We start from the raw sequence: 7,978 nt of genomic DNA, 5'->3' as shown, positions 1-7,978 counted from the left end.
GCCGCCCCCCCGCCCAGCAGCAGGGCTTTCATCCACAGAGGAGCCTATCAAGGAGACCCTACAAAGCCCTCAGCACGCACGGCACAGTGCTCGCTGCTTTGAAGCCCGACTAAACATGTCAGAGAGGTTGTGAGCATCAGGACATGTCCAGACACAGACAGCATCTCATCTCATTCAAACACCATGGCACAGCCTCACTGATTCCAGCATTGCTTTATTCTCCAAAAAAGCAGAGTAGCAGACCGCCCCAGTCAGTCTGTCCAGCCACTCCCGATAGGTGTACATCTGCTGGGGGACCTGCTCTGCCAGTCTAGGTGCCACCCCATTAGGGATGGGCCAACCTCTAGAGGGGAGGCAGTAGCTGGAGGGTAGAGGAGGATGTTACAGTCCGACTAAGAGAGATGTGACAGGACTCACAATTTCCCATGAACAATATGACGAATCACACTTCAGATAAATGTTGGTGGGAGATAAATGTATTACAGTGTTGTGTTTTTCATTTACACAATGCATTGTATTTCGGGTTGTAGAAATACATAATAGAGGAAGTACAACGTTTTCATAGTTCTGGCAATGCATCACTGAGGTAACCCAACCATGGGGATACAATTATTGGTATTGATCAGAGTTGGATCTCCACCTGATGAAACAAACGATATCAGATACATTGTGCAAAGGAGGGAAAAAACAATACATATTATGCTATCCATGCAGTAAGGTTTCTACACTACTATACACACCAACACTTTTCAATAGCTTCTGGATCTCTTCTTCCAGTAAATATTTCCTATGAAATGCAATATTTTAATGTCTGAAGCAGATGTCCGTTGCCATAACTACTGTATAAGAGTGTTGTTCCCTGTACATCTATTTCTCCACCTGGGATTAACTGAAGAGCTGTGACTGGAGGAATTGAGTCAAGCGTTTATGGAAATGTCTCTCTATCTCTCTGTGACGAATACTTGGTGTTTTCATTTTCATCAAGCTATGTACGGTTGAAGTAATAACTTTGTGACGCCCTCTGACATCATCAGTAATGTATTTCTCGCCTGAAAAAAAGTGCTGATACTGCTATTTCTCTTTAGTATTTCTCTCTCTGTCTCTCGGTGTGTCCAACCCTTGTTAGAGTGACGAAGGAACAAGGTGTGAAGTTAACTCATGGTCCCTCCAATTGTAAACCATCTTTAATCCATAGTGTTCTCTTTACCTATCCATCTACACACTAAAAACAGCTGTAATTAAGTAGCTATGTATCCAACAATGATTTATGTAGAACTATTCTATAAATAAATTGAACACCACAACTTCTATCATGTTTTTTGTTCTGTATGTGATAAGTGTGTTCTGAAAGAAGCAGACATGATGTTATTACATGTTAAAGATACTATTCAACGTTCAAAATATTGATGATGGTACATTTATGCTGTATAGCTTTATTGAGTGTACAAATGCATAAATCCTCATCACCATCCTCATCGTCTGTTGATTACCCATGTGTAGTGTAATCCGGATTTCAATCGACTCCTCACCACCCCACTGACCACCATTAGTCTGACCTTGAGAGGAATAATTCAGTGGTATTCAGCCCAGCAGGCTAGAGAATGATATAGCCTCATCTGTCATCACACTCATATATCCCAGACAAGGAAATCACTTTGCAGCCACTGCTGGTTCTGACTGGGTCAGTGGTAGACTTCCCATTAGGTAGAAGAGGCAATTGCCTCAGGCCTCACATCATCAAGTGGCCTTGTGAGCTGGGCATAATTTTTTTCAAGAATACTAGTAATGATTTTTTATATATAGAATTCTGTGCTTGAGCCCCCCCCCCCCCCCCCCATGCTCCACTCTATTCCACCCTGACAAAGTTCCCGTGCAAGTATTCACGCAATATGTGACTTTCATTTCAATTCAGCTGCAGCAATGAAGCGCATTTAGATTGTGGCAGAGAAAAGAAAAAGTAAGAAAGAATATTTAATTTGAACAGAAAAGGGCCACAAGTTAACGCATATCTTTAGTAAACAAGACAGGTGCTGCTGATAACACTGCCATCGCCTGACGCTCGTCGGACGTGGCAGGGTTTGAAAAATATTACGGACTACAAAGGGAAACCCAGCCGCGAGCTCAATCGCACTCCACACTGCCCTTTCCCACCTGGCAAAAGGAACACCTATGTGACAACGCTGTTCATTGACTACAGCTCAGCGTTCAACACCATAGTGGCCACAACGCTCATCATTAAGCTAAGGACCCTGAGACTAAACACCTCCCTCTGCAACTGGATCCTGGACTCCCGGACGGGCAGCCCCCAGGTGGTAAGGGTAGGCAACAACACATCTGCCACGCTGATCCTCAACACTGTGGCCCCTCAGGGGTGCGTGCTTAGTCATCTACTGTACTCCCATGTTCACCCACAACTGCATGGCCAAGCACGACTCCAACACCATCATTTAAGGTTGCTGACGACACAACAGTGGTAGGCCTGATACCGACAACGATGAAACAGCCTATAGGGAGGAGGTCAGAAACCTGGCAGTGTGGTGCCAGGATAACAACCTCTCCCTCAATGTGAGCAAGACAAAGGAGCTGATTGTGGACTATAGGAAAAGGCGGGCCGAACAGGCCCCCATTAGCATCAATGGGGCTGAAGTGGAGTGGGTCGAGAGTTCAATTTCCTTGGTGTTCACATCCCCAATAAACTATCATGGTCCAAACACACCAAGACAGTTGTGAAGAGAGCACGACAACGCCTTTTCCCCTCAGGAGACTGAAAAGACTTGGCATGGGTCCCCAGATCCTCAAAAAGTTCTACAGCTGCACCATTGAGAGTATCCTGACCGGTTGCATCACCGCCTTGTATAGCAACTGCTCGGGATATGACCGTAAGGCACTACAGAGAGTAGTGTGTATGGCCCAGTACATCACTGGGCCCAGGCTTCCTGACAACTAAGTCCTACACAATAGGCAGTGTCAGAGGAAGGCCCAGAAAATAGTCTCCAGTCACCCAAGTCATAGACTGTTCTCTCTGCTATGTCACGGCAAGCGCTACCGGAGTGCCAAGTCTATTACCAAAAGGCTCCTTAACAGCTTCTACCCCAAAGCCATAAGACTGCTGAAGAATTAATCAAATGGCCACCGTGACTATTTACATTTACATTGTTTATTATCTACACATTACCTCGACTAACCTGTACCCCCGCACATTGACTTGGTTCCCGGTACCCCCTTGTACATAGCCTCGTTATTGTTATGTCATTTTCTTATTGTTATGTCATTTTTTCTTAACTCTATTTCTTTAACTACATTGTTGGTTACGGACTTGTAAGTAAACATTTCACAGTAAGGTTCGGCGCATGTGACAAATAAAATTAATTTGATTTTGATTTGTATGCGTAGCCCATGTATCTGATGTTATCTGGCCAAAAAGAGTATGGCATGTCATAATATTTTTGACCAGACAGCTTCAGATACATGGGCTACATATAGTAAGACAGAGGGGTGCTGTTTCGTTCGCACTGATGATTTCTCCAGTGAGATAGTTTCAGCCACTGTGGCAGTTGCACAGTGCACTGTTCGGATGCTGGAATTATTTTGGATGAACGTGCGAAGGTAACATACAGTTTGAAGTGATTTGTTTGACAGTCAGATGAAAACATCATGACTGGTTGTGTTCATAGCACATTAAAAGGTAATACATTTTTACAGTTAAATCACTTCTTTACTATAAAACCCATTTTTAAAATGTGTGCTTTGCACAAGCCTGAGGCTTTCAAACCACTAAGTCCGCCCCTGGGCTGTGTGTCTCTGGGGCTGGCTCTGTCTATTCTCCCCTCTCTTCCACCTGCAGTGCAGTGATAACCTCCTCGCTCAAAACCCCAGCAGAGAGGGCAAGTGTATCCTGTCTACCACCCTGCCAGTCAGCCTGCCAGTATCAGCCCCTCCACACAGTCTGCAGTCTCACAACTCTCCGTCTGACATCATAGTGTGCACTGTTCTTCCTATGTCTCTATGGGAGGTCTGTACACTGCTCTGTATACAGTGCATTTAGGGCTCTGGATTTTCCAAACCTCGTCTGACTCTATGGGCTGCAATTTGGATGCTTGACAACAATCCATTTCATTCAGGCAGCAATTTCATTACTCACTTCTCTGGCAGAGTCCCTGTGTAGACCTAAGTAGTCCGTTGCTTTTATCCCTATTCAATGACAATCAGCAAACGGTCTCCAGGACTACAGCACAGCACTATTGTCGTGATCATAACAAGATCCCTATTTTTCCATCTCTTTCCCTCTCTGCCTGTACTAGTCTTCTTTTCTCTCCCGCTCTCCTTTATGACGGTGTGATTGATAGCTGTAAATCTATTTCTGAAGAGGTCCCTCCACGGCCAGTGTGTGTCACTGACCCAGGGATACTGTAGAAGACAGGGGCTTCATGGAGATTTCATTTGCATGCATATAGTTGTAGCCGTGTCTGTAATTAAGACAGTGTGAGATGGTCTTAAGGGAAGAGCTTGACGTGACTCTCATGCACCCTGCCAGCAGATTCCAAATGAGATAATGTCAACCTGTCAGTCCTGCCTGATGACCTAGCCTTTTCAACTCCTCTCCTCTATTAAATCCGTTCTCATTTTCATACAGAGGCGCCAGGGCATACGGCTTAGCAAAATGCACAGATTCACACTGAGTGTACATTTTCATGACATAGACTGACCAGGTGAAAGCTATGATCCCTTATTGATGTCACCTGTTAAATCCACTTAAATCAGTGTAGCTGAAAGGGAGGAGACGGGTTAAAGAAGGATTTCTAAGCCTTGAGACAATTGAGACATGGATTGTGTATGCATGCCATTCAGAGGGTGAATGGGCAAGACAAAATATTTGTGACAAGAACTGCAACTCTGCTGGGTTTTTCACGCTCAACAGTTTCCCGTGGGTATCAAGAATGGTCCACCGCCCAAAGGGCATCCAGCCAACTTGACACAACTGTGGGAAGCATTGGAGTCAACATGGACCAGCATCCCGGTGGAACGCTTTCGACAAAAAAAAAAAATCTATATTAGGAAGGTGTTCCTAATGTTTGTACACTCAGTGCATAATAGCAAGGTTTTACATGCTGTACTGATTGAAGTGGTTGGTGTTTATCTAATACTCATATATATCTGTTTTAAACTAATGAACTCTGAAGTCACTGTGGCTCAGTGTATGTGAGCAGAATGCTCCTCTTTTGGCTGGTTTTTGTTTTGCCTGCAAAGAGGTACATTTTAATTTTTTTATTTTTACATATGAGGACAGAATTTGTCCCTGAGATTCAGACTGAATTCATCCTACCCACCTCTGTTATTGTACCTTCTCACCAGGCCATCCAAATAGCTCTCCACTCTCAAATGTCTCCTCTGGCGCTAAATGGTGTGTATTTTCCATTAAGTCTATATTTTATGGGGAGACATGTTGCATGTCCTTGACTAAGAAATGCACGGATTGAACTGAATGACTCATTAATCATGCAGTGAAATGGCAGGTCTTTGAGAATGTTCACAACGGTAAGTGCCTGTGACCTCCCTATACATACAGTACAGTATGATAACTGTCATGTTTATAGTCCATGTTCCATTCGATTTGATGTGTGTAATTAGCCTACAACTATGTCACAACATTTGAATACAATGTTGTTAAGAGTAATTTCAGTGTAGCTACACTATAAGTGCTGTGTAATGTGCAGTGCTACCATCATTTTCAATGACACAGCTCAGAATGTGGTAAATGTTTTGTTTCTCTCCACTGTGTGTCAAGAGGTATAAGGAACCTAGCATCTTTTTCCTCCAGCAACCCCCAAGTTGCAGGCGGCACAGCCAACATCAAAGCGTCTAATTAACAGAACAGTGACAGCTGTTTCAGAGGTAAAGAGGCTATTTTTCTGGCATTAAATTATATATTGAGGTTGGCTGGGATGTTCCTAGCACTCTGCGGCGCCGACGACTCTGTATAATTTATTAAAGATGCATAACCTGAGGTCCCATTAACATTTCAGAAAGTGAGCTATTTTCACCTCGCTTTAATGTTCCTTTTAATGCTGAACATCCATTGCGCCGTCGCGGAGCAGGTGCTGCCAGACAGTCCCAGGGCTCAAACATCTGCCACCTTAGAGAGGCCAGCCCACAGCGCATGCATGTGTCACTCTCCAATTCTTCCCTTATTCCTAATCACAGAAAAGCATGCAGTGCCTGTTATTTATTTATCTGAAAGTACTAGTCTTGTTGTTGTGGTTTGATAAATTGACGTAATTTTCTAAATGAACAGTTACGTAATGTCTCTGACCAGAATAGTGTCTATGGTTTCAATATATTTCACACCACAGGGGTAAATCAATGCATGTTTTATTCAAGAGATCAGTATATTATAATCTGTGAAAGAAAATCACTGTGTATCTCGTTAGGCCTCATAGTCTCTGCAGTAATTCTTGCATGAATAGCCACTTTCCATAGGGATACGTAGGGTGCGTTCGTAAATTCACTCTGGAGTGCCAGAGAGTGCTCAGAGTGCTCTCTGGGCGTTCGTAAATTCAGAGCCTTGTCAGATTGTCCATTCATAAATTCAGAGTGTTTTGCTCTTAGAGCGTTCAGATGGCACACTGGACACTCTGGCCGAGGAGTAGGGTTGATCTGAGCGTTCTGACCTCACAGCGGCAGTCAAGCACCCAAGCTAACTGGCTAAAGTTGGCTAGTTTGCTAGCTACTTCTAGACATAAATGAGAGAACAGCTCACTGACCATTTTTCTCGCCCTAGCAGAGCTGGTTAGGCTGTTTTCATGTTATCCAGAGCGTTGGTGACTGCAACTATGCTGCTGGAAACAATTTATGACGCTTTTTTGCTGAGGTTTACTGACACAGGTCATATTCAACAGGTGTTGAGCGTTCGTAAATTCATTAGTTATTCTGCACTCTGGCACACTCAGACGAGAGTGCTCTGAAATCAGAGTAGATAGCCAGAGCGAATTTACAAAAGCACCCGTATATAATATGTTCCCATTAAATGGACCCTTTGTTCTTAATCATTTGCTATTATTGCCTCCTAATGTGTCATAATGTCTGAAGTCAACATTGTATGAAAACAAGAAGGGTTATGGAATACCAGCAGCTTCTGTTAGCACCTCCAGACAGTCATCCGATTCTCTGTCTGTCATTGTTTTCTTCTTCTGCACGACATCCAATACTCTTCTCTAAGTGTGTTAGTGAAGCCACCTACACAACCCTCGCCTCTTGTTTTTCCTGGGTTCCTTATGTTACATGGGTCAGGGCTTCTTCCCGGGGAGAGAGCGAGAGAGAGAGAGGTTTTCTGGGTACTCAGTGAGGAGTCTGAGGTGTCTGAGCTTGTCTGATCGATACTGGCTGAATCTTCTTTTATATCAGGAAGACTATCCAGTAAAACCATGCATTTGTTCTGGATCCTGGGCATCTCCAAGGAGGTTAGCTGGCATCCCTCTTCAATATTAAAAACAAAGTTAAAAGATTACTACTATATAATTTATAGAATTAAAGAACATAAAGTTATCCAGAGTACACTCGTTGTCAGTAAAATTACAGTTACAATATACACACACGGAACACAAAATGTTTTTGTCAGGCACCACTTGCAAAAATTACAATATATACACTACAATGCACATATCCTCTAAACCCAAGCATCATATTTATATTAAACCAAAACCCCATGGACTAAGTGGCCTTGAAAGCCTTGGGGGAATAAAGGTCATTATAAATGTGTTATCTTATAGAAACACAATGACGGGCTCTACTACAACAGACTTTTCCCTTCCTCCAAAGGTCATGGGCAATGTCCAAAGTCCTTAATCGCCTCCATCATTCCCTATGACAATTGATCGGAAGGCATGGAGAAGTTGCACGGTATATGAACATTACAGTGGGGCCGTTTTATTACTGATTTCCACTACAGTTATTTCACCTGTAGGCTTCAAGGTTCAGTGTC

This window comes from Salmo salar, chromosome 10 (assembly GCF_965601325.2).
Source record: "Salmo salar chromosome 10, fSalSal1, whole genome shotgun sequence".
NCBI lineage: Eukaryota > Metazoa > Chordata > Actinopteri > Salmoniformes > Salmonidae > Salmo > Salmo salar.
Note: the sequence above shows the minus strand (reverse complement) of the source record.